This window comes from Amblyomma mixtum, chromosome 3, assembly GCF_055824585.1.
Source record: "Amblyomma mixtum isolate Tamu chromosome 3, ASM5582458v1, whole genome shotgun sequence".
NCBI classification, from domain to species: domain Eukaryota; kingdom Metazoa; phylum Arthropoda; class Arachnida; order Ixodida; family Ixodidae; genus Amblyomma; species Amblyomma mixtum.
In genome coordinates this window covers 112,478,676-112,505,265 of record NC_143014.1, presented here as the reverse complement: position 1 = coordinate 112,505,265, position 26,590 = coordinate 112,478,676, and the positions used below count along the sequence as shown (strand labels likewise).

Genomic DNA, 26,590 nt, shown 5'->3' with positions numbered 1-26,590 from the left:
ACGGTAACGGAATACTGAAAAGAACGCTGTAACGAATATTTCGACCGGCCGCACTCGCCTTTGGGTAGAGTAAGGTCTTTCGTGCCCGAGCGACGAAGAGGTCTGACGCCGGGTGTGGCCGGTGAAGCGCTCCCGCTTTGTGTTGGAGCCCCTTTCCGGAAACGACGGTTGTGGACTAGTGCGTATCGAGTTTCGCTAGGTGTTTGAGGAGGCCCTGTCGACGGAGGGACAAATGCTTCTCGCCGATGCGCTGTGCCTTTGCTCATTTTTGCCTTGTGACAAGTGTAGCTTCCGCTCCCGCGTGCCGTGAGGACTGCTGTCATTTAGCACCGCTTTTTTCGTACATACTTTCCCGCCAACTACAGGACAGTAACGGAAACAAGGCTGGCCTCTCCGATCGAGGCAAGTGGCCAGGTTATTGGCAGGCCAGCGTCAACAGTTTTCGGCTGAGTGGCGAGATGCGTCCCGGCAAAATGGTTCCACACGTTCAATGGCATAAGCTTCGCTCTCTCCTGATCTGAATTGAGCCGCTTAAAAACCAATACATAAGTGCACATCGAGTTAGTGCACGTTGTGGAAGTCTTATTACTGGTGTTCTGTGGCGGTTATTTTTCCACTAAATTTGAAAATGACCTTTGGATACTATACACCAAGAGCAAAACTAGTTAGAAAAGAAAAAAAAGTGCTTGTCACACATAACTGTGGAGTAATAAATTATTGAATGCTCATACTTTGTTCCCTATGATATTGCACACGGTGGTACAGCCCACTATCTTCACTGATTTCAGAATTTCCTTGCTTTCTTGGACGGTTGACAAAGAACGCCCCTTTCTAGGAAGATATGGCATTGCGCAAATTCGCTCCAGTTTTCAATTTCACTTGGGGATTTCGGGAGCATAATACTCGATACAGTGCCACCCTGTCACGTGGAGGAGTACGCCGTGACTCCGGGGGCAAATCTACCGTGAAAAAATTACCGACGATTACGTTACTTCCTAATGCGAAATTTGAGCGCAGCAAATAAGCTGTTTGCAATTTCGGCTCGGGCGGTGCACATATACAGATCCGCCGCCACCGATCTGGCTCTCTGATTGCCACCGCACAGGGGTTGCATTGGAGGAGGAGCGAAGAAAGGAATTAAGTTCGAGCCGGCGCTTTGACAACCGGAGACTCGCAGGAAGAGGGGGAGGGGGGCGGCGTGTACACCCAGCGGCAAACGATGGGGGCAGAAGCGCGCGCAGCAAGCGGACAACACGATAAAGGGAGGAGGGAAGAGATAGCAGCGACTGACTGATGCCGCTGACGCCGATAGTGAGTCAACCCCAGCTGCGGAGTTGGTTTCAGGGACAACGCCGCCGATGCCGACACAAACAATATGATACCCTCGCTTCCGCAGCGCTAAGAACCAGGTCTAGCCGTGGGAAGGTGGTCACGTATTCGTCGACGTGCCGGGGCCTACGTGAAATAACCGGCGCGTCGGCAACTGAAGAGCACCCTATCCGCCACACAAGAACAAGGGGGGGGGGGGGGGGGGGGGGGACCCTTTCCTCCTCTTTCTGCATGGCGGCGACGGTGTTCTATGCAGTCACGTTATCTTGACTCTCTAGGGGCGTCAGCGGCATCCAGCGGTATCAGTCGGTCGCTGCTAGCGCTGGGGGGATGAAAGGGGGCAGTCACGTTATCTTGACTCTCGAGGGGCGTCAGCGGCATCCAGCGGTATCAGTCGGTCGCTGCTAGCGCTGGGGGGATGAAAGGGGGGCGGAGCTGGTTACGAGGCCGACGACAACGCCGACGACGACGCGAAACCCAGGAACGGACGCCAAAGAGCTGGGCTCTAAAAAATGAAGTACGCGTTGACGAAGCCGGTAAAATGTGCATGCATTTAGAGAAAACTCGAAATTTCTTGCAGACAAGACCTCGTAATACGTTGCTAGCTGGCCGCCGTAACCAGCGGTGCCAACAAATAACAAATAATGGATCTTATAACTGCGCTGAAACCCAGAGAGTGCGGCCAGAAGTGCTTTCGTACTAAAACGTGCACAGTGCGGCGCGTTCCAATCTTGGCCCGTACCGGCGCACTCACGCCGCGCACGTGCTAGCTGTGACATGCCGTGAATGAAGGCGGTTTTCCCCGCAGGAAAAAAACCGCCGCTTTCGCTTTCAGTCGACGCAGTAATAAGGTCGCCTCATGGACACACTGACGCGCTCACCCGTGACCGTCGGTCGATCGACGACCCTCGCAAGCCCTCGGGTCAGCTGTCCCCAATCGGGCAGCAAAGAGCCGCGTCCCGTTAGCGCCCCGGAACACGCTCTCGTTGCATGCAGGCGCCGAGAACGTTTGCTCTTGCACAGACGTGACCCTGTCACGCTCAGCGGGCCGGAGACTTGTCAGCGTTCCTCCGGGCCCGCAGCCTTCGACACTGGAAGCGTCCGCTTTGGTGGCCTGGCGGAAGGCCGCCTGCCTGTCTGCATTCATCGTTGTTGGACAGGGCACGTGAGGCAAAGGCGAAAACACGCGCCGTCCTTGTGAGTCGAGCACAAAACGAATGTACACACACACTCAGACAGGGAACACTCGGTGGCAAACGGCGAGGTCCTTCCGGAGGGAGCTCTTAACCAGACACAAAAACAGACATGCACTGAGATGCCAAAAACAACAGAAGCGCCTTCGAGCCGTACACTAAAAACAACCCCCCGGAAACAACGCAGCATCCCGGAGCACTCGAGCGAAGAGCGCCGCCGACGAACGGCTCGTCGCGTGGCGTCTCTTAGCGAGGGCTGGCGCGGTGGCAGAGCGCTCGCGGAGAGACCGGCGACTGGACAGGGGCTAGCGACGCATACAATGGCGCGATTTTCCTTCTGCCCTAGCGGACTTTCCCTGCATGCAGCTGAGGAAAATGGCGTATTGACTAGCGCCGCCATTATATACAGGCAGCAGTCTGCTAACGCAAAATGTGCGGAAAGACTAGAGGAAACCGCAGAAAACGCAGTCAGGCAGGGGTAGAACTAAGCCCTGCGCCAGCTAATCCTATCTGACGACTGCTTAAAGAAAAATATGCCGATGGACACTGCTGCTCTGCGCCCGCTTTTCAGACACCACGCAGTGCTCTTCACGCCTGAAGTATCATTAGTGCCCTCGCTCACACGACTATGCAATTAAAATAATCAAGTAGTAATTTCTCCCTTAATGACGCAACAAAAAGCCCGCTGGACGAACACTGGACGCGGTGCACTTCCATTGGACGGACTCCACGGTGGACGGACTCCACGGTGGACGGACTCCACGGTGGACGGACTCTACGGTGGACGGACTCCACGGTGGACGGACTCCGCAGGATGTGGACACACTACACACGCCCATATGACACCGGGAACGTCCGCGGTAAATAATTAACCGACCACACCCTCGCTTCCCGCACGTACTACAGCGGGAAATGCGTTTCCTCGCGCCATATCCACGCCACGATGCATGCGAAACTGCAGAACACGGCGACAATGACCGAAGAGCGCTGCACGGTGAGCAAAACACGTCTCGCTTCGTCCTCATTTAATTTTAATGTGGAACTCGCTGCACTATCATGATGCTACTTTGCGCAGTTCCGTCGCGTTATTTCGTGCTGTGCGTACGAAAATGCGCGTGTTGGTTCTTTTCGTTCTCTCTTTCTTTCTTTTTGCTTCCGTTCCCTCCCTCCTTTGTGCAAGTACGCGATCTGTCCCTCACGGCGATATGTGTCATCCCGTTCCTTCATGCTTTCCTTTGTGCCGGCTGCTTTTGTTTGCAGATAATTCAAATGGCTGCAAAGCCAGGCATGACATATTATCGTGCGACTATATGATGCCTGAAAGGGCCCTGCGCAAAACTATAGCGTGTCCCCCTCCCCCCTTCAATAAATCAATAAACAGCATTTACTCCTAAGTTACCGCGTTCCCTTCCAACATCAAATGTCCACTACAACGAAGAGTAATCAGGGTACTCCAGAACGTTCTCGCCGCCATGGTTAGTCTGCGTTTGCGTTGCCCGTTTTCCATAGTGAATATTACTTTCTTCCTCACGCTCCTAGTATTCATCATTCCATGCGCTCTCATAAGAGAACGCAAATGCTGCTCAAATTTTTAAGTTACGAAGTGTATCTAGCGTCGGGAGCATAACGATAATTCTTATTGTAGTTCTTTATCCTAAGGGGCAAACATCTGTCTGTACAATGGCGTTCTCCAGTGCTAATGCAAACAGCGAGAACAAAAAGACCATAAACTAAAATCGAGCAAATTTATTCGCCATGAAGGCACCAAATTTTTTCGCCACGGAAGCACCACTTACAGGGTCGGTCAAAAGTTCCTAGGCCCCAGGGTCTGCTTTCGAGCGCTATAGTCGGGCAGTTACGATACCCCCGAAGCCCAAAATCTCTATAGAGGATAGGAGAAAAAACATTCTCACCTCTGAGAATCTATACTATTATTGCTATCATAAGTCGCAGGATACGCCACTAAAAAGCAGACCCTGCGGTATGGGAACTTTTGACCAACCCTGTACGTCGAGCTAGGACGTACATTAACGACAACGCATGGCGCCACAAATGCAATGCATCGCTAGATTTAGTGCGGCTTATGCGGGTGAAATAGCGGTCTGTCCAGCGGTCAGACGTAGCAAAACAAAAACGCCCGGAAACCCCAAAAACGCATTTCCGGAAGTCTGAATTTTTTTTTTTTTTCCTGAGCGACAGCCTGAAATTCCTCCTATTAAAGAATGGTCAAGGTGCGAAGTTACAACTCCTCGCATCAATATATGATGTTCAAACTCTCAGAGTTCATTACTGCCTCTCTGTAAAACAATAGGTAAGCCTATACTCTCGGAAGTTGAGTGGCCGGCGCTATCGGTGCACGTTAAAGATGCCCAGGTGATACGGATACGGATTGATAAGGAGCGTTTCAGCTCGGCATGCTTCGTAGTCCGGGTAAAAGTGTGACACGTAGTTTTTCTGGGAGGAGGACGAGGAAAAGTAAAATGAAATTTTCTTTCTCGGCCAAAATTAGCGCAACCTCATTTGCGGCTCGAGTGCACCCGTGTGTTCGAAAGGAATGGGAAAGAAACGAACCGTACCTGCTGCCTCAGGAAGTTTCGATCTGCGTAATGGTGTCCTCAGACCAAAGCAAAACGAGGCAGCGCGAAACAAAGGGCGATAAAAAAGACAGCGTTCCCACCGCGACGTTGCTGCGGCGGTTGAGGAAGAAAGTGAAAGGCGCGCAGAAGCGAGGGAAACCGTGGTCGCAGAAGGCTGCAATACCTCCAGTAGAGACAATAGAATCGTTAGACGGGGGAACCATTCGACCGGACGCGCATGCGAGAACACTTTGGCTAAGAGGGTGAGATGCGCTTCCAGCGCCCAATGGAAAGTGCGCATGCACCGCGTCATTTTATCGGTGCGCTACCAGCTGGCAAGTAATGTTTGCTCTGTTGTTACACCGCGGCACAGAAAGCCGCCGCAAAAACGCAAACCTCACATCCGTTGTCTTCATAAACGAAGCGCCGAGATAGACAATCGAACAAGAGGCAGCCAGCCACACAAAGCATTGACCGCAATGGTCGAACAGCGCGCAGCAAGCAAGGAACCAACGCGCATGCAACCGACGCTTGCTTGCGTTGGCGCCACCAGTTCGCACAAGCGCCCGTTGCGGGAAGGAGAAGCTCTGTCCCCGGGGTTTCGACAACCCTACCGTACGTACATGTACGCACGCCCATCGATGTCGACACAACTTTCGGCGAGCGTTTAAGCCCTGCGCGCAACATGAAAAATAACATAGTATACGGCTGGTACCGCTCTCCCGAAGGGTCGAGTTACGGCGCGCGCACACGGAACCGAAGCGGCTACAGCTCTGCGTGCGTCAGACCTCTCGAATATGCAACTCGAGATTTGTTTTTCCGCGGCTGGCGCCTGGGGAGCAACGGCCTCGGAAAGGGACGCCTCCCGTGGTAGGGAGGGGACGTGCGCGACGACGAGGCGGGCAGTAAGCGGAAAGATTAGAGGGGGCGCGCGCCAGAAGAGCGCTTGTACCTTTGAATGAACGACGCCACGAGGACGCCGAACAAGCAACGCGGACGAGCCTTTCACGACGAGAACGAGGCGCTCGCGCGCGCAGTTCATAAACAGGAACAACAGCACGACGAATCTGGGCCTAACCAGCTCGTGGTTATTCGCAGGAAGACACCGAGATGCTACAACCAACTACAGTCAAACCAAACGATCGCAGCGATGGCACCGCTCGCTTAGAAAGTGTGTTTTGTAACGTTGTTGATGAATTCTCCTGCCATAACAACTTTCGTAAGCCCCCCTTTTTTTGCCGCATGCGTTCTTATTAACGAGAACGGCGAAGAAATACAGCGGTGGACACGTCGAGTGGGGTCTATCGTGCAGGCAAAACAGCAGGGAATGTGCTGAGAACATCGTCTGAGCAGGTGCTCGTGCATGTGTGCCTACGTCAGTAAAAATCAGCCTCTGCATTATACAGCGTTGATGCGAGTGCACTTTTGACGTGCAGGTGTACCAAAAATAAAACGAAGCTTGCAAGCGGTGGACAAGCCCGCTCGAGCAGCGGAAGCGCGAGCAGACAGCGAGGGTCCGGCGGACCCAGCCTGCCGTATGCTTGCCTTATCGTCGGCACGTGGGAAGTGGAGCATCGATCAGCGCTCGCCAGGGGCGCTTTTAAAGGTGCACTAAAGAGGAATCTGAACTCGTCTTTTTACCGCGGGAACTCGATCTACACGCTCCAAACATTCTTAGAAACTTCGTATTATTGTCCTGTGTGGCTGATTTCCCTGATTTAAATCGGATTAAATGTCTCGGCTTCCACCTTGTTTTGAAGTCACCGGAGGAGTCAACCAACCTTACAACCAGTCCCATGGCGGTTTGCCGCTCTGCCATCGGCGGAGTGATACGTAGCGATCGGAGAAAGCAAAGAGTCCACGCGTATTTTTTTATTTCCGTAAGCCTCATTTGCAGCTGTGTAGTCTTTGACTGGATCTGTTTAATCACGAAAACCTAAAAAGCGAAAGCGAAGCCACCACGCGACTGCCTGAAAGGCACTCCACGCGTTAGTTGTCTCCTCCTACCTTCGACCTCTCCTTTATTCATTAAAGTCCCTCTCTCTCTCTTCTACTACCTTCAGCGGTGAGTTCAAAAAAAGGCGGAAGCCAGGACGTTTAATCCGATTTCAATTAGGGAAATCGGCCACACAGGACAATAATTCCAAGTTTCTAAGATTGCTCGCAACGTGTAGATCGAGTTCCCGCAGTAAAAAGACGAGTTCAGATTCCTATTTAGTGCAGCTTTAATATGCTTCATGCAGGGATTTATCGTTGTCACGCATCGTGCCAAAAGAATAAGTCTCTGGCGGCCCGCGCTTCAGCTTCGTCACCAGTACGGCCACCAATATGCGACTGTCGCAATTCGCCCTTGCATCCTTGAATGAAGCATCAAAAGCGCCCCTGGCGAACATTAATGGAATGAGCGTGGCTGCACCAGTGCCGGCGGTAAGTGGCGCTTCAAGAGTGCAAGGTTAACATGTTAGAACCCTTAGAAACGTTAACATGTTTTACACTTGACTTGAACAATTGCATAAATGTATTCTTATGCATGTAGATTTGGTTGTGTAAATATGTATGTATATAGCAGTGTTTTGCACTGTTCTGGAATGTTTTGCTTTGGTCTCGTTTAAGGGCTTTAGCGTCCCAAAGCGACTCAGGCTATGGGGAGGCGGAGGCCTCCGAGTAATTTCGACTACCTGGAGTTCTTTAACGTACACTGACATCGCACAGCAGAAGGGCCTTTAGTATTTCGCCTCCATCGAAATGCGGCCGCCGCGGCCGGGATCGAACCCCCGTCTTTCAGGTCAGCAGCCAAGCGCCATAACCACTGAGCCAGCGCGGCGGCCCTCACTGAAAGAGGTAACTGCTTTTTTGCTGTGCACACTTTGTACATTATTGCTGTATTTATAGAATCGCGTCATGTCTCAATATCAAATGTTTTTTTTTTTTCCTGGAAGTTTTCATAAATTATGTTTCAGTTTCATGTACCGTTTGCACTGTGTCTGCGCATGCGCAGCTGGCGCCTCGAAGAACCGATTCGCCGCAGCGGGTCGTGCTATGCAAAATCTCTAATACTTACCCCCAAACTCTGAAAGCTTCCTTACCTCAGTAAGGAAGCCTTCATTGCAGTGAGGTGCCCTCATGTCAATCTGAAAGCTTCCTTACTGAGGAGCCCTAAGTAAGGTCGTCCTTGGTACCTCCTCACAGTTAAGGCAGCTGCCAGCTGCCTTCATGCGTCCTTACGTCGCTCCTGGCCCTGGAGGAGGGCTTCACCTCACTGGCAGAAGTGCACACTCACGCGGGCGACGAGACGCGGCGCAAGGACGCGAGCCCGGCGTGAGCGCAGTTGAGGAGGCGGGAGAAAATGGCAGCGAGGACTGACTGCTACGCGGGCGACACGAAATTTTTTAACCGTGCTTGTGAAAACGCGTTCGATGAAGTGTACCTGTATCCTCGAATAGCTAGGTCGCTTCGCGACGCGGTGAATCCAGTGGAAGTGCACTCAGAGGAAGAGTTTGCGTTCAGATTCCGCACCGGTGCGGCTCTGTCACACTTGGGCATTCGGCGGCGAGAGCGAGCGAAATCCGCTGCCGCCGAAATGTTGCCTCGTTCACTCCTCCCGGCTACCACGTCGCCGCTCGTGGCGTGAGAGATATGGCTAGCAAATAGCATAAATTGACGCTGTCTATGTACCATAAGCGTGTGCATGCTTACGCACGCTAGACGCAGGTATTTTGCGGGTTACAGCGTTTCTAAGGGAATGTGGCTATTCCCTTTGCATCTGCTGGACGAGTTTTCGGCCTAGCTCAGCCTAGTGGCGCCATCTGGTTGTTAGGACGGAAACCATTTCTGTCAACAAACCGATGGTCTTATTTATTTATTTTTTATTTATTTATTGTTACCCTCAGGGTATAAACATTACAGAGGGGAGTGGGTTTTAATCAATAAACAAACAAAAGATATGCACAGCAACAAAACATACAAGTAATACTGTAAGTGACAGTTAATTTTGGTTAAAAATGATCTAAACAAAGTCCCATAACACTTAATATAACACAATGAAAATCGTTTGAGTGTACACAGTGGTGAAATTAAATAATATATGAACACACAGGAAAGAGGTAGGTTTTATACAATGTTAAGAAGAACTCGCATGGTCTATATTGCGCACGGCAGACTGAAATAACCAAAATTTTTTAATTGTTGCAACGGAAGAGGGAAGGCGGTTCCAGTCTTTAGATGTGTGGGGTATGAAAGAATCGGAGAAACATTTAGTGTTGCATGAATTTATGCCAACCTTGTGAGCGTGGTCAATGCGTGATGATACATATGATGGCGGAATGAGCAATTTATCGTGTAAGTCATCATGGTAAAATATCTTATGAAAGAGGCATAACCGTGCATGCTTTCGACGAAATGTGAGGGGTAGCAGATTGAGATTAGATTTCATTGAGGATACACTAGCGGTGCGGTGATAATTAGAGAAGATGAAACGAGCTGCATTATTTTGAATCATTTCTAGCTGGTTAATGAGATCAGTAGTGCCCGGGTCCCAAACTGAAGATGCGTATTCAAGTTGCGAACGAACTAACGTTTTGTAAATGAGAAGCTTGGTACTAGAAGGGGCCGTGCGAAAGTTCCGTTTTAAGTAGCCTAGCATGCGGTTAGCTTTGTTGACAATGAATTCGACATGACTGTTCCAGCTAAGGTTAGAAGCGATATGAATGCCAAGGTACTTGTATGACGCTACTGATTCGAGAGCTACATTGTTAAGGTGATACGTAGGTGAGTTGCTAGATGACCTTGATACGCGCAGGAATTTGCACTTGTTAACGTTTAGCGTCATTTGCCATGCTTTGCACCAAGAATAGATGTTGTTAATGTCAGTTTGAATTGCGCGTACGTCATCGTCGGTTATTATTTCACGGAAAAGGACGCAGTCATCTGCAAATAAGTGAATTGATGATGTAACAGAATCAGGCAGGTCATTAATGAATATTAAGAAGAGTAAGGGCCCAAGCACGGTACCTTGAGGAACGCCAGAAAGAACGGGGTGTAAATGTGAGTCAGTTCCATTAGTTGCTACAAACTGCTGACGGTCTGTTAAAAAGCACTCTAGCCATTTTAGTACGTCAGTATTGAGCCCTATCATGCGCAGTTTTAGTAGCAAAAGCCGGTGACAAACTTTATCAAAAGCCTTGGCGAAATCTAAAAATATGCAATCTGCAGTGGAACGATGATCAAGAATTGCATGCAATTTATGAGTAAAGAGAACAAGTTGCGTTTCACATGAATATGACTTACGAAAACCGTGTTGTGCATGATGAAAAAACGAGTTTGACTCTAAGAAATTTGCTATATGTGAAAAAAGAACGTGTTCTAGGATCTTACAGGGGATGCTGGTGATTGAAATAGGCCGGTAGTTGTAAGGTGAGCCTAAAACCGGCTGAATCGCCAATCTAAATAAAAAAATAAGGCAAATTTATAACTCATACTTTCCTTAGAGGCGAGATGAGAGGAAGCGAAAGACCGATGGCCCATTTATGGCCAGCGAACGCACTGAAAAACGCAGTAACGACGACGAATTCAGTTCGAATCGAGGGGCCCAGCTTCGAAGGGCGCCGCCATGTTTGTTGTCGCCGCGGGAATGCAACTTCCTGCTCGGCGTCCTATTGGCCGATGTGAAGGAACCCTCAAACCCAGACACGCGGCATGCGTTCCTTACTTGAGGAGAGGCGAGGGGAGCTTTCAGAGTAAGCTGGCTTCCTCCATCGAACATTCGCGGAAAGGCGGCCTCACGTAAGGTTAGGAAGACTTCGAAGGAAAGGAAGCTTTCAGAGTTTGGGCCTTAGATTATCGCTATGCTTAACACTGCCTTGGAAAAGGCCTTTAGATTAATAAACATGAGCACAGCTAGAGTTTCTGGGCGCAATTTCTATTTGTGGACTGCCTCGGTTCTTGTCTCATCTCAACTGCAACTGTGTGTTCACTTTGCGTCACGCATTATCAGTAGCGCCGCCGCCGAAGACTACATTCAAAGCAGCACCAATCGCGCAAGACAAACCGGGTTCTAAGGCACCCCACGAAAGCGCCAGAAAGTTGCCACTATCATCAAATCACTTTATGAACTGGAAATGACAGCACGATTAGTCAAGCCGCCAAGAGTACACGGGGCTGAGATCACGGGACGTCAGCCGCTATACATGCCAGCCAAGTTTCCAACTCGGAGACTCAACGCGGAGGTGAAAACGCGTAGGATAAATTGCTTGCAGAGAACAGCTGCAAGCACAGTGAAGGATGAGGGAGGTGGGGGCGGAGTGTCCAAACGCACTGCAATAAACAGATGCGAAACGAGAAAAAAAGGTAGAGCGGCTAACGGCTCACGACAAGGACATAAACTCGTCGACCCCGTTTTGAGGGATTCCCGGCACAGCCTCACTCGCGCCCACTCCCCCATCCCCGCGCCACTCGAGCAGCAGTCAAGGCAGAAAAGTGTGCGACTTCACTCGGCAGCGTGACTCCTCGTTACTCCCCCTCCCTGCACCGTGAGGGGGCCTGCTCCCTTCGCGTGAGAGCGCGCGCCCGTCACGAGCTCCAGCAGGCTGCGACGTACGTGTTCGACATTCGTTTGCCCACGCACACGGCGTGCGTAGAGACCGTAGAGACACACCATACAGTAGCACGCACGACAAGCTGCGTATACCTTCCTCGCACATTGTGCTCTCTTCCACCGTCCCCGCTGTCGTCTCATTTGACGCCCTTTTGGCTTTTTTCCAAAGCAAAGAAGAAAAGAGGTTAGGCTTGGTTCAAAAGTGGGGTGAAGATGTCAAAACACACGTACAAAGGAGGCGGGCTTTCGCAATCGCCACAGTTTTTCGTGACGTTTCGCGGCGCGCCGCTCGGCTTCCTTCGCAGAACAATGCTCATTACGAGCGACGCCAGTCCGCCCTCCCGCAGTTTTCGGCGCCAGATGAAGACATACACCGCACGCGAAAGCAGTTTCTTACGAAAAAAAAAAATGAAAACGGCCAGTAAAGCTATTTTAACTTCCCTCGTGAGGGCATGACTACGCCGAATAGCATTACTATTGCGCGCATGAGCGCAATCCCACCAGCCGGTGTGGGAGCGACGGCCTCCGCAACGCCTTCCTAGACCAGCCGGCCAGTGCCCGCCTACTGAGTACCCCCCAGACTTTCCGTGCCTGTGGGCAACAGACCCACCGGGAATGGGCTGTCGAACGCCGCCACTTAACCGTTTGCGTATTCAAGATTTCACGCGAAGTACGCTAACCGACCGTCGTATCTAACTAGAACGTCGTCCCCATGCACTCGATGACAGAAAAGGATCGATGCTTGCGGCCTGATCAATTTTGATCTGATAAGCCTCCTTTTCCCTAGCGTTTGCCCATGAATGGACCGTCTTCGGTGGCTGCAGCAATTATTTACACGTCATCTCCAAACCGGATGTCTTGATCACCACGTCTGCTAAGGGGGAGAGGAGTAACGCTCGTGCGAACAAACTACCCCACACAGGACCGCTTGTGCAGCTGCTGCGCAGTAAATGCGCAACATGCAGAAAGGAAACACTTGTATCGCACCAGCGGCGCCGTGCACTACTTTTACCACAGACCACCGCTAGCAACAAGACAAGCACAACAAAGAAACATATGACCGATATGGGGCAAAATTTCTTCTATAGCATTTACAGCCTGCATGAGATGAGACACTACCTCACTTCAACTTTCTTACCTCTCGCTTTAAAGTGAACTTCTCCAAGGCTAAGTTCAATGGGAGATGAATGCAATTCCTTAAAGCTTCAGCCAACGTGTGCAGTTAGCGACCAGCCCAGCATAGCAAACACTGGCGCTGACGGCTATAAGGTAACTTGAGCCGAGCTGCACGCATGCGTCATGTATCCCACAGAGCTTCTTTTTTAATATAACTAGAGGGAAAGCTGGTGGCGATACTATTCATCCATTATGGAGAGACGGCGCAGGATGGCGGGAAGACCAGCTTTCTTTCTTGCCTATTGGTGGGCATAAAACATGGGAAAATACGACTCTTCTCGAGACAAACCTCGAAGAAATGCTGTGAAAGTTCCCATACCTGCCTAACACCGAACTTCCACTTGTGTTTAATCAGTGGAAAACGTAAACTTATTCTGCGCATAGACGAGAGCATCACGGTGCAACTACCAATTCGAGGCACAATCCACTTTTTCGGCCCAACACTAGCCAAGCCAAACACGAAACCGCACAGAAACTCGCACAGATGGTGGCGCCAGCTTTCCCTATGGGTATTAATTAGAAACTATGATGTAACCAGAAGCAAAGACAAGTAAAACAATCTCAGGGTTTTAATCATGGTGGAAGCTAAGTGCGGTACTAAACAGCGGCAGCGCAAGAGACAAAAGCGCACACAATGATTGTCGTTTACGTCGCAACTGCCAGATTCGCATTTCGAATTCTGTTCAGTGGCCTTGCAAATGCCGCCGCAGTTGAAAAACTGAGCAGGCGTAAACTCGCCACGGCATGAAGCTTCAAATCTCACCGTTACTGTAGATCCGAAATTCGGTGCAAGCAACGAAGATTGGTATTCCTACCGTTGGCAGCGCACTCGACGGCTGGTAGCGACTCTCCACTCGCGCACGGTCTCGAGACACAGGCCGCATGCACTCTACCCAAGCGCGCGTGTGCGATGAGTGGCGGTCTTGGCACGCCTGAAGGCTTCACGGCCGTTTTCGACGTTGTCCGGCACCACCGCACCACGACCGCCCGCTCCTGAATCGAGCTCGAAGCGATTGGCGGCGTGCCGTCAAAACACGCGCGATACGTGCCCTGGCGTACGCGAAGCAACAACGTCACAAGGGAGAGAGGCGCGAAGAGAGGGGGCCGGCGCTGGAAGGAAAGAATGGCCCCAGCCAAAGCCGCGCCGTCCCAAAACGGGGATCCCCCTCCCGAGAACCGGACAAGTGTGAACGGCGTCGGCCAATGGGGTGTCCCAGCGTCGCGGGCGTCATAGAGCGTACCTTCGCCCCGCGCTTGTTTGTAACGCAACGCGTTTCCCGCCTTCGGGCAGCAGATAAGGCGGCGGCGCCGTGCTCCTTCCAAATGCGCTGGCGGCAACTAGCAGAACCGCGAAATCGCCGACCGATCAGTGAGTCAAGCGGTAGCGTCACAGTGACTCACGGGCGGCGAAAATAACGGCCCACGCAGCATGGCGACTAAAGACAACGCGATGGTGACGAAATGGCATAATCGGCCGCCGAAACCACGGCAAACGCCGTGCCTAGCGAAAGACGTTCAGCAAAAGAGGCTGGCGGCCACGAGGGGCCGCAGAATGCAGGCGACGAAAAGTTCGCTCCCGATCAGGGCCAAACGGCGGAGAGGAAAGGCAGCTGCCTTACCTTGCTATGAATGGGCCTCGGAAATCCCCGGTTTCGCGGGGCGACTGCAAATTCATTGCAGCAAAAAAAAAAAAAAAAAGAATTGGCATTCGCATTACCCTCTCCGGGGCCGACTTATACCCGCACAAGCAGCACGCTCGGGGGAAAACACGAAAGCTTCCAACAAAGAGTGGCACAGAGAGAAAAGGAAACAAATGAACCCTTTGCAGTGTCCAGCAATTGAGTTTCTGCACTCGTGCGTTGCGTTCAACGCCTCTATTAGGATGAAAACTGGTTCCGAAAGAGCGCCGCTCGCGTGGATCCAAGGGCGAAAGCGCCAGTGTCCATTCGGCGGCTAGCCTGCCCCCCTCGGCGCCCATCATTCGAGCCCGGCAGGTGGAGCTGAGCTTCCCCGAAGAAACGCCCGGTAGACAAGGAAAAGAAAAGGCAGTAGCAATACCTCGCCATCTGACGTCACGGTCCGCACCCTTCCCGAAAGGAAAAAGTAGAGCTAAGAAAAGAAAGAGGCCCACCTGACGCGGTGCGGCCAAGCCAAAGCCAGGGAACACACAGGACGCGACGCCCCAGGGCGCACGCTCTGGAGAGGACACGCATAGCGCGCCAACTCGTATCTGGGTCGCCGGTGAAAGTCCGCGTCTCCCACCACCAACAACCACCACCACCCTCTTCCAACCCCCTCGAGACGAGGAACCACTTACGCAGAAGGAAGCCGCCGATCACGCTCGAAAAGCTCTCGGAGAAAAAACTCCAGGGGTCTGTGCCGAACAGAAGATCCTGTCACCTGTGAGGCTGGTGAGGCCCGCATCACGACAGGACACCGCGAACCGGAGAGAGAAAGGGAGAGAGATCGGAATGACGAATCCTTCAGGCAGATGCAGCAAAGAAGAAAGAAAGACGAAGAAATGTGCCCAATTTCAACCCCTTGAGACATCGGCAGCGAAGGCAAGTACGGCGAAGTGCCGGAAGCATGCGGCGGGAAAACGCCCACAGGTTCATTCGCGCGTCTTCTCTTTCCGTTCCTCCCATCCCCGGTCGGCGGAGTTTCGCGCGGGTTAACCTCGAAACAAACGCTCTTTCGCAATGATTTATTCCGGCGAAGGACGGTGCACCTTTCTGGGCGCCTTTTACGCAGCGCAGCGAGTATGGGTCGTCAGCAGGGGGAAAACGCTGCGTTGGGTGGAAAAAAAGGCGCGCATGCGGCGAGGGAACTACACGTCTTGTCAAAACAAGGAAACTTGAACGCACCACGGGCAGGTACGCGTTCGCGCTTCACTCGGGCAGCAGTCGAGATAACGATGTGCGCATGCCTCGACTTTGTGGTTGTTTACGCGTGAGAGAACAAACGACCTGATAGAAAGAGCAACTTCGACAGCCGAATGTTTGCGGAATTGACGCACGACGGCAGTGAAAGTCGGCACCACGGCAGTACGAGCGCCTTATCCACAACACGTCAGCGCTGGAGATAGAAAGGGAAGCGCTGCTTTACGTGGCCATCATCGCTGTGCTGCTTGCGCTTATTATTTTTGAGATATGCGTGCACAGACGTTCAGTATTTTTCTTGCGTGGCCGCCAAGCCTATATCTAAAAAATAATAAGCGCAAGCAGCACAGCGATGATTCAACCAAAAGTATCTTTAGTTAGAGAAAACGGGAACGGCCCTTAATAATATTGCGACAAATCAAAGTAATCAAAGTGTAAAGGAAAACAGTTCTCTCAGCATCTTGAGTGATGCGACATCGCGTACACAAATATTTGATTTCGCCAAATAGCTGTACAAAACTGTTTCATTTCCTTCGATCCCGCTCAAATGACATACTGCCAGCTTGCTCTTCAAAAGACGGCCAATGTCGCTACTTTCCGGCAAATTTATACATCGCCGCCGCGTTTGCCTGGCGTCCGTTCACCTGTAATAATTTCAAGCTTCAGCGAAGTGAACTCGAGCAGGCAGAAATGCCGGGAGAAAGAGACTGCCCTTTCTGAACGACGCATGGCACACAGGCAGCGTTAATCAACCTGGCTATAGAGGGCGATACGATAGTACACGATTAAAAGAAGGAGCTATAGTGGACGTCGTGAGGTCATTGATGGCCAGAACCTCCACGTGGAAGAGTCACGCCATATATAGCCGCGTTTGCGAAGCAGGCGTCGCGACAATAGGGGGCGGCCGAGAGTAACAAGGGGGAAGGGAACGCGGGAGCGCGCAGAACGCATCCTCTATAACGACATCGAAAGTGGAACACGTCACGCATGGGTCACATGCGCAGCTCAAAGGGAACTCGTCAAGCGGAGCGGAGGCAAGCAGGCATCGAGACGCCCTAATTGGAATGAAAGCCTTGAACCACCCGGTGCCTATTCGGCCGCAGGCAAACGAGGCCCTCGGTGACGCTGCGAATGAGGCGGCAGCAGCACACCTGTATGGGCTCGCTCCTATGGGAACGGCGCACAAGCGACGACCGCGGCGATGTCGTGAGCAGGGCTCAATGCGGCCGGCAAGTAGAAGAAAACTGCGGCTAATGGAATACACGCGCGGAGATTAGCTGACGCTTCCTTCGGTGAAATCAACGACACTGTCCTGAAGGCACGATTCTGAAGGCAACGACACGATTTCCACGCTGCGTGTTTTCAAGTAACCCTTATTTCTCCGGACACTAAAGGAACAGACTGTCGATTCCGCCACTGACGACACGTTTGCGGCATTATCAAAGCAATATCTACAGGCTCGAATGTAAAAAAAAAAACGCATTTATTACTTTTCATAATGTACCCTCTGTGCTAAAAGCAACCAGTCAGCAGGATTTGTTAGTCGCGCTGTGAAGAACTATAATGGTACTTCTGAAAGGCTAACTCCGGGGATTTATCGAACGTTTTGAGATGATAACCACATCAAATTTCTTACAGGCCCCTCCCTTTGGCCGCCACAACAGACCATTTTTCAAGAATACCGAGTGGAACCATTTTAGAACAGCGAAAACAGCAAACCGAAACTGGCCAGGGACGATATTCAGAGTGCACGCGCAGCGATGACGCCAGGAACTAGAAATACACGCAATGAATGGCTGAAATAGCGACTGAACATGATGAGCACTTTCATAGAATGCCTGAGACGACCTGATAAAAGCCTCAAATTTTTGTTAGCTAAACGGGAAGCCGATATGAACGTAAGGGAATTGTAAGGGCTTTGTCGTTCGGCTGTTCGCCCGTGTACTGTGCGATGGTCTAAACTGAACCACAGTCCTCTATTACGGCGTCCCTCATAGCCCAAGTGTCACTTCGAGACGTTAAACACCACAATTTACAATTTGAACAGAGGAGTCCCGTGTGCAGCGTTTCACCAAGAGGGTGATTTCCGATAAACTCATGCAAATGGCTGATCGACATCCTCGATTTGCCTAATATTTTTATGTGTCATCATATGCCCGATGTCTGGAAAGAAGGATCCGCCATTGTCCACAAAAGAATTTCCAGTCACAAAAAAAAAAAAAAATCTCGGTCATGAAAAGATGAGCTCCCGCTCTTACGTCCACTGCTGTTTTGGGCTCGTTTGGTTACGAATAACTGAAAATATATCACGAGGAGGTGCTTGAAATTTTATACAGAACCTCTATGGCTGCTGTGAAGTGCGTCCAGTCCTTTTTGACGATTTCTATTTTTTCCTTCTAAAAATTTGCAAACTTTTTGGGTAACTTTTTTAATAAAAGGGTTTGGTTTGGTTTATGGGGTTTAACGTCCCAAAGCGACTAAGGCTATGAGAGACGCCGTAGTGGAGGGCTCCGGAAATTTCGACCACCTGGGGTTCTTGAACGTGCACTGACATCGCACAGTACACGGGCCTCGAATTTCTCCTCCAAAGAAATTCAGCCGCCGCGACCGGGATCGAACCCGCGTCTTTCGGGCCAGCAGCCGAGCACCATAGCCACAGAGCCACCGTGGCGGCTTAATAAAAGGGAAAGGAACCTATAACTGCAAACATTTAACGCTGCATTCAGCACAAACTTATCTACGAGCGAATATAAAATTCGACGCCATATCTTGCATGGATAAGGAAATATTATTGCGCAAACTTCAAGAACGCAAATAACTGTATACAAGGACTTGAGCTGGCGATAAAATGTTGTACACTATATGAATATTCATAAGCATTAAAAACAAGTTGCATAATGTTGCTGGTGTAGTAGATACAGCGTCTAAAGCCGTCATTTTTAAGCACGTTGCTGTTTTCGCCAGCTTTGGTAATGAATAACGTGAAAATCTTTGAAGAACACGTCTGAAAATTTTAGAGGGCATTTCTGTTTACCATAAAGCGCACAGTTTTTCTTGCCAATCCACCTCGAAGGTGGCTGCCACAGAAAGATCCCGGATGGTGGCTATCAGCGTATAACACGCCACCTGCCAGCCGTGAAGAGCTGCGCTAAAATTTCGCATTACCGCCTAACGTAATCGTCTCATTTTTTTTTTCTTGCACCCGGATCAAAACGCGCTCATCAGGAATTTTCGCGGAAGGAGCGCGTTTTGCAAGCATCCCGCAAACTGACAGCGCTACTCTGCTGACACGGGGCGCTTAGGTTCCAGTAGCCGCTACAAGGGACCGCGAGCGGCAGCAACCGCATTCTCCTCTGACACTTTCGGGCATTTTCTGCAGCGCGGGTAAACAAAACTTCCTGTCAGACTTTTTTTTTTCCCCTCCGCTCAAAAGCGTTCTTGAAAATATTAACTATAGTCCACAAATAAAGGCTGCTCCTGTTTCCACTGAACGACCGGCTATAGCAATACCGGTCACAGCTTTACTACTCGACGTGGGGCACCACTTGTACGAAGAACACGAGCACGAACGGCGCAGCGCGCTTTTTGCGCCCCTTCTTCCCAAGAAGCCGCAGGGTCGCGACAGATGCGGCGCGGCGCCGCCCGTGACCTTGCTCGCAGCTGCGAGGCCGACGTCCGGCACGGATTTCACCTCGCCACGATGCCCCATCGCGACGCCAGGCATCAGCGAACAGCCCTGTCCGTCACCGGCGATGATCGACCCGACCGGTCCGCGCACAGCACGCCTTCACCGCCCCCAAACACTTGCTCGCCGCTCCATCGCGAGGGCAAACACGGTAACACGCGGAAGCGGCAGCCGCTGCACCGCATGGGCGAGCTGCTGCTGCTGCACGTGCAAGGAGCTCGGAAAACGTGCTCGCGGTGACCTCGGACCGGTTAACCGCGCGCGCTGATCACGGCCGCGTTTGTGTTCCTCGTCAAGGCGGACTCTCGAGAGATGGCACACGCGGTGCCCGGTACGGTCTTCCGAGACGCCTGAGCGCATGCGGCGGCACGCTATAATCTTCTCGCGAATGCGACCGGGATTAACGCAAAGAACGACAGCGATCAAGGCAGCCCACGGATCGCCTACAGATAAGCGTGTTCAATACGCCACAGGCAACCGAGTATTGGACCACTGTGGATATAAACAGGAGAAGCCGTGTACAGTGGCGATCACCGATCACGAACACCATGCCGCTGAGACGCTCCCGAGCCGACTGCTGTAGCACCGCGCCATCTGCTACGTGTATACCTTGAATCTCTCGATATCTTATTGCAGCAGCATCGAAAATAACCTGCTCGCGTGTTCGCGGTAACGGCGATCACTGCGCTACATACGGGCCTCGCTCTGCATGTATGTTAGTGGAGAAAAGCCAAATGATGCGAAACTCCTTGCAAACACCCAGCTCAGTGGACGCTAAGCCCGCACTTGTACTGAGCATAAATAAACCGCAAGCTCCGACAATAAAACAGTTTAAAACGTATGTTAGAGAAAGCAGAGTGTTTGCCACACTTTGATAAGGCATTAAGCGCACACATTACCGAAGGACGCAGCTTTTTGCTTCAAATACCAATTACGAGCCTTCATGAGACCCTCCTATTAAAACAAGAGAGCGCACAACTCACCCGCCGCTGTTCACTTTTCCTTCACCATTCGCCTGATAGAATGGATAACGAGCTATATAGCGAGAAACAGCATCACATTCCACTGCGCGTGATGAGAGTTCATTTCCTTGCACATTATACACGATACAATCGCAGCGTAAATACTCTTTCCTTCAATAATAAGAACACTCGCTAGAAAAAAGCATCCTTTTTTTTTGTCGTTTCTGGACGGTGTGTGCAAAATCAAAAAGCGACAACATGCACGGTCAAGTCGTTCAACAGCTTGCCGGAATGTCTCGGTAAAATCCCAATCGCCCCGGTGCAAGTGAAATCCCTTCATTCAATATGCCGCCTCTCTCGCTACATGTTCGAAGGTTCGGACTACAGCCAGATAGAATGTAACCTCAACGGTCGTTAACTCCGGCATTATAGCATGTAAAGGCGGAAGCACACGAAGATAAACCATGCAGTAAATGATAGCCCGCGCAATGCCACGAGCATGCACGCATCAGTGCGAGCACAGGGTGGCGTCTAGCGGACCTCGTTAGCGCGGAGTGTCGCAGCACGTCGCCTCAGAGATAAGGGCCGGATTACAGAAATGCACGGAAAATTTCAGAGGCTCATACGAGATGATGAAGAAGGCTCCCCCGCAAACAGGCCCCGCACGGGAGCGTCATGGTAGCAAGTTGTGGTTCGCACACGAGGACGCACTTCGTCACTGTCAGGCCGAAGAAAGTGCCTCCGATAAAGAAAGATCGCAGTGGCCGCGTAACGAGGAGCACGGAGCAGAGACGGTCAGGTGCATCTTGCGAAAGCATGCGAAATTCCCACAGCACACGGCGCATAAAAACCTGTTCCCACGTACACCGGCGCTGGGGCGCTTCCCACCACGCTTCCGCTATGCGTATAAGAAGGCCAGGTCGTTCTCCGATAGACGCTGCCGATCCCGCTGCGAGGGCTGCGGCCAGCTTCTCAAGCCCGGCTATAAAAAGCGTACGAACGACAAGGGAAGAAACCTCCGCGGAAACGTTCCGCAGGCAGCTGCAGGAACACGCGAGGCTCGCGTAGAACGGCCGCCGTCTTATTTGATGTACACGACGTCTCCATTTTTTCCTAACCAAGCAGGCAACCGTCCCCTGCATTCGGAGTACGCTCTGCGAGTGCTCGACTAGACTTGCTGGACATCACAAGCGTACGCAAACAGGAGCAAAGGCATTTTCTTCCCTGCTTTTCCGCCACCATAACTCAAACGCCCCCCCCCCCGCCTCCCTCCCTCTCCCAACTTCAACCTCTAGAAGTGTACGTTGTGGTTGCCTTCCCCTCTGCGAGAGAGAACAGGGTCCGTCTGCGCCACGGGTCAGTGCATCAACAACGCTCTGCTGGCTACACGTGCGGTGAAATCTCCAGCCCCGTGAAAACAAAGGCCTTTCGTCACTAAGCGGAATTTTACCGGGAATTTTGCCGGCTCGGTAAAATGCCCGCAGTTCCACGACCGCCCGCAAAGTGCCCACAACAGTCTTCGCGGGAACTTCCTGTAGGCGTTGGCTCGTAACTATGTAGCCCTAAACGCACGCAGATTTCGCAACGCCCGCATTAGCAACAGGCGGCTTCGACGTCGTCATTGGCGGCCGATCGCGTTCGCGCTGATCGGCATCGTTCCGCTCGACGTCGTGACGCCGCGCAAGACGCTCTCACGCAATATTCATAGAGCAGAAGACGGCGTGTTTCTGGGTGTAGTCGGCAAGGCAACCCGTTCCTCATTTTCGCAATGCCGGCATAAGGCCGACATACCCTGCTGCTCTGAGAATTTCCTGATCGTTGGTTGCATCTTTGCATGTTTTTGCAGCATCCGATAATCAGGATAGCAGCGACTAGCAAGCGATGCAGATTAGTGCGTCGTAAAAAGCCGCTGGGGCTGCGTCTGTTCAGGAAGCGCACTGCCTGCAAGCCGACACAGCTCCGTTGTTTTCCCCCAGCACTCCAAGCGTCACGCTGCAGTGCTTCATTAAAAAACTAAGACAATACAAACGGGTGAAACAACCGTCCGTGATCGTCGCTGCGGAACGTATTGTTTAAATTAGCGATTCACCTAGGGTCCAGAGTGAAGTTGCCGTAGGGGAAAATAAAAAGGGGAAGGCAAGCTTTCAACAGCGTCGCGCACTGTGGCACGTCTCACTTCGCGGAAGAATTGTCCAAAAACAAGGGGACGACGATTGCAGAAGCAATTGTCTCGGCACGTAACTGCCGGGGAAAAGCACAACCACTTCAAGACGGTGCGACGATTGCTTTCGCAAGCACAACGAACCAGAAAGAAACTACTGCAGGCATGCAATGTGGAAAACCCCAAACTACCTCGGCATTTGCATGTGACCGGAGGACCCGTCGTGAGCCGCAGCTCTGGTACGCGGCTGTCGCCAGCAGCCAGCAACAGCCCTCCTCTCGGGAGTGGAAGGAGCGCAGTTTTCTCCGCGCAGTTCAGCACCTGCTGCATATTCTCGTTTATCCGTGACGGGGGCTGTACGTTAGGCGCAAGCGAAACCAGCCTCTTCTTCGACAATGTAACCCCCCCCCCCCCCCCCCAATCAACAGCTTCTCCTCACCCTCAACAGAAAAGAGGAAGAAGGGCACGCAGAAAGTCAACGCCGGCTTTTCGGAGCCAGACGCCCTAGCTCAGAGTGAAATCATCACGCACCCTTCCCGAGCCCTGCAGACAGACACTGCCGGCGCCGCGCGAGCAGCACCACCGAACGGGCACCACAGCCAATCACTACCAGCGACAGCACGTCAGCGAGGAACCAAAAGGCGCGCGCTTTCGCTCCAGAAGCAGTGGCCGCCCCTTCGTGTAAGAGCTGATCCTCGGTGGTGGTGGTGGTGGTAAACATTTACTGATTATGTACAAGGAGGTGTTTGGGCCTAGGCTCTCTCGGCCCAGGTCCTCACAAATCTAGGTGGAGCTCCTATCCCGGAGCGCCAGTGGCGTATACGCCGCTCGCGCCCTGGCGACCAAGGTCCGTTGGGACTGCAGGTCATGACAGCTGAGCAGCGCCGCCTCCCAGGCCTCCCTAGAAGGGTGGGAGATGAAGGACTGGGATGGGTGGGGATTGGAAGGGCAGGCCCAGACCATGTGGAAAACGTACGAGAAGGTCGCTCCACACAGGCTGCAGCCATTATCAAATTCTGTGTTGAAGTGCTTCAATACTGCCGGGCACAGCATTGTATTTGTAAAAATTTTGAGAAGGAGCCGTTCGTGTGCTCTCCAGAGACCCTTACAGGGTTCCGCGAAGCGGCAGTGACTGTCCTTATAATATATAAAGCAAACAAGGGAAGGGGAATGAGGGGCTCGTTATAAATATGAGAGAAGCCAACAGCCACAGAAACCAAGGAGCACAGGGGATTTTTTTTTAATTATTTTTTTTTGTGGTGTTGATCAAGTAAGAATATTACTGAATATGTTGTCGCTTAAAGCTAATTGATTAGAAAAGCAGAAGAAAAAACAACCACATGCCGCCGGTGGGATACGAACCCACGACCTCCGAATTACGCGTCCGGTGCTCTACCTCTGAGCTACGGCGACGGCTGTCAAACCTTCTGCTTTCGGGGGTATTTATGTTTACAAATAACCTAACCTTGAGAGTGTTCATCAGCGCCACCCGCGTTCGTAAGCGGCGGACGTGGAACGTCCTGAGTTACCGCTGGTGTGACGTAGTCAAAGCAGAAGGTTTGACAGCCGTCGCCGTAGCTCAGAGGTAGAGCACCGGACGCGTAATTCGGAGGTCATGGGTTCGGATCCCACCGGCGGCATGTGGTTGTTTTTTCTTCTGCTTTTCTAATCAATTAGCTTTAAGCGACAGCATATTCAGTAATATTCTTACTTGATCAACACCACAAAAAAAATAATTAAAAAAAATCCCCTGTGCTCCTTGGTTTCTGTGGCTGTTGGCTTATAATATATAGTGATGTCTTTGAATGTAATTAGATGGGCGGGCTTGGAGTAGGCTTCCAGAGCAAATGTGAGTGCGCGGGGAGTGAGCGCGCGGACCGCATCTCCACGCTTGACGCGCATCTCCATGGGCCCATCCGGGGCGCACGAGCGCAGCGCCTACGCGTACCAGCGTACGCCGGAGCCGGTCTGCGCATGCGCAAGGCGCAGACGCGAGCTGGCGCTCGGAAATTATCTGCCCATGTCATATTTGCGCCGCGCTCGCGCCGGCGTCGGAAGTGGCTCGCTGGTTTGCGGTCGGTGTACACCAAACAGAGAACGCAGTTCTCTCGGCATCCGGTACGGCCCTTCGCGAGTACCAGCGACAAGAGGCGACAGGCCATCGAATTGCGTATGTTTTCCGACGCTTGACGCGGCGCGGCGCTGGGCGCGTAGGCGCTGTGCTCGTGCGCCTCGGATGGTTCCATTAGGAGATGCGCCTTAAGCCCCACCTCGATGGACACTTCCGAGGCGTACGGGCGGAGCGCCTATGAGCACGGGCGTACGCTGGAGCCTGTCTGCGCATGCGCAAGGCGCGACGCGCGAGCGGGTGCGGGCGGGGCGCAGATATCTGTGCATGTCAGATATCGGCGCCTGCGCACGGGCACTAGCGCGCGCGTTTGAAGCTGGGTCTGGTTTACAACAATCGGAGGAACGCGGCGCTCTCGGGGACTCTTCTTCATGGCTGGAAGCTCTTTCAGGTTCCCCTAAACTTTCTTGGAATGCTTGCAGCTCCCCAACCATCTTCTGTTTACGGCTTGACATTTTTTCAGTCGGCTCGCGAGGGGGAGCGAGCCAGCACAGGAACATGGAGGTGCATGCCACTTTTCGACGCCCGTCGGGACGCGTGCTGGGCGCGAAGGCTCTTCGCGTGTACGCCTCGGAAGTGTCCATCGAGGTGGGGCTCTCATTGCCCTGGAGTCCCTGGTGGCCGGAAGCCCAGATGAGGTTGCAGTTTGGAGGGTCGCTGCACCGACAGTAATTTTGTATGATGCAATAGGCGAGAGGAGGTATCAAACAGCTCAAAATTCCGGCATTCCCCCTTCGAATCAGAAATGATGTGTTTCACTATTGGGAGGGAGAGGGCGAGCGCAATCGCGATTTCCTGCGCATGTGTTGTGCTGTAGGCGCGGAACGTGAGTCCTGCCACTGTGTTGATATTGTGGGCCACTGCCGCAGTGAACCACCCCCCACGGTGGGAGGGGGGTGCTTCCACGTAGTGCACGTGTTGTCAACCATAATGTCGCTCCAGTGCTTCCGCACGCGCCTGGCCACGGCCATTATGGTCAAAGTCTGACATGTTGCGGGGAATGGGACAGACCCTGTGGGCGCGTCTCCAGGGTTCTGGTGCTCGTACCCGTTCCTCAAAGGTGATGGCGTGTTGGATATGGAGTCGGTAAAGAATGCGGCGGCCAGATGGAGTTTGTGATAGGCGCGTGTATTGGTTGAGGAGATGGGCGTCTCGGAGTTCCCGATAGGTGTTGACCACCCCCAGGTCCAACAAACGCTGGTTGGATGCGGCAATGGGAAGGTCAAGAGCCTGTTTGATGACTTTGCCGTGTATGACCTCGAGTTGGTCCTCGTCGTGTTTGCGCATGCGAAGGTAGGGGGTTGATTAGAGAATTCTACTCGTTACGAAGGCATGCGACAGCCGCAAGGCATCTCTGCTCCGTAACCCCCCACGCTCATTGGAGACCCTGCGGACCATACGGCCCACCTGGTCGCCATACCATCGGATCCCGGGGTACACCACAGGATGCGGTGTTATCTCCCCTCCTCTTCAACCTTGCAATGAAAGACCTTCCCGCAAAATTAAGTTCCATGCCCGGCATTCGACATGCCTTATATGCGAATTATATCTCTATCTGGGAAACAGAAGGCAACCTCGGACACATGGAGACCTGCCTTCAACAGGCAGTGGAGGTAGTGGACGCTTACGCTGCATACTGTGGTCTCCAATGTGTTCCCACCAAATCAGAATTTGTCCAGATTCGTCCCTCCCCTCGGGACGACACTTCAATTCACCTCCCACTCCCTTCGGGTCCGATTAGAGAGGCCAAGGAGATCCGCATCCTCGGCCTCTTTATTCACCAACAACGCAGACCGGACACAACACTCACGAAACTGATCCTCGGGCCAGCCGGGCTAGGGCACCACCGAGCCGACGGCGCGTAGAGCGCAGATGTCCCCATTTAGCGGCGGGACAGTGACCGTGACCC

The 26,590-nt window shown here is 52.3% G+C and overlaps 1 protein-coding gene across 5 annotated transcripts in view; it reads right to left on the bottom strand.

The window, feature by feature from the left end:
* Positions 1-26,590, bottom strand: part of Tep2 (Thioester-containing protein 2) — a 104,598-nt gene that overhangs the window by 61,985 nt on the left and 16,023 nt on the right. Inside the window, exon 1 of one of the 5 annotated variants that reach the window (XM_089580751.1) lies at positions 15,184-15,288. The exons of 1 other annotated variant lie outside the window; for it this stretch is intronic. The gene's annotated coding sequence lies outside the window, so the exon portion shown is untranslated. Of the gene's footprint in view, positions 1-13,629; positions 13,900-15,183; positions 15,289-26,590 lie in introns of those variants that run through there. 3 more of the 5 variants (XM_089580752.1, XM_089580753.1, XM_089580754.1) reach the window with 3 other exon arrangements.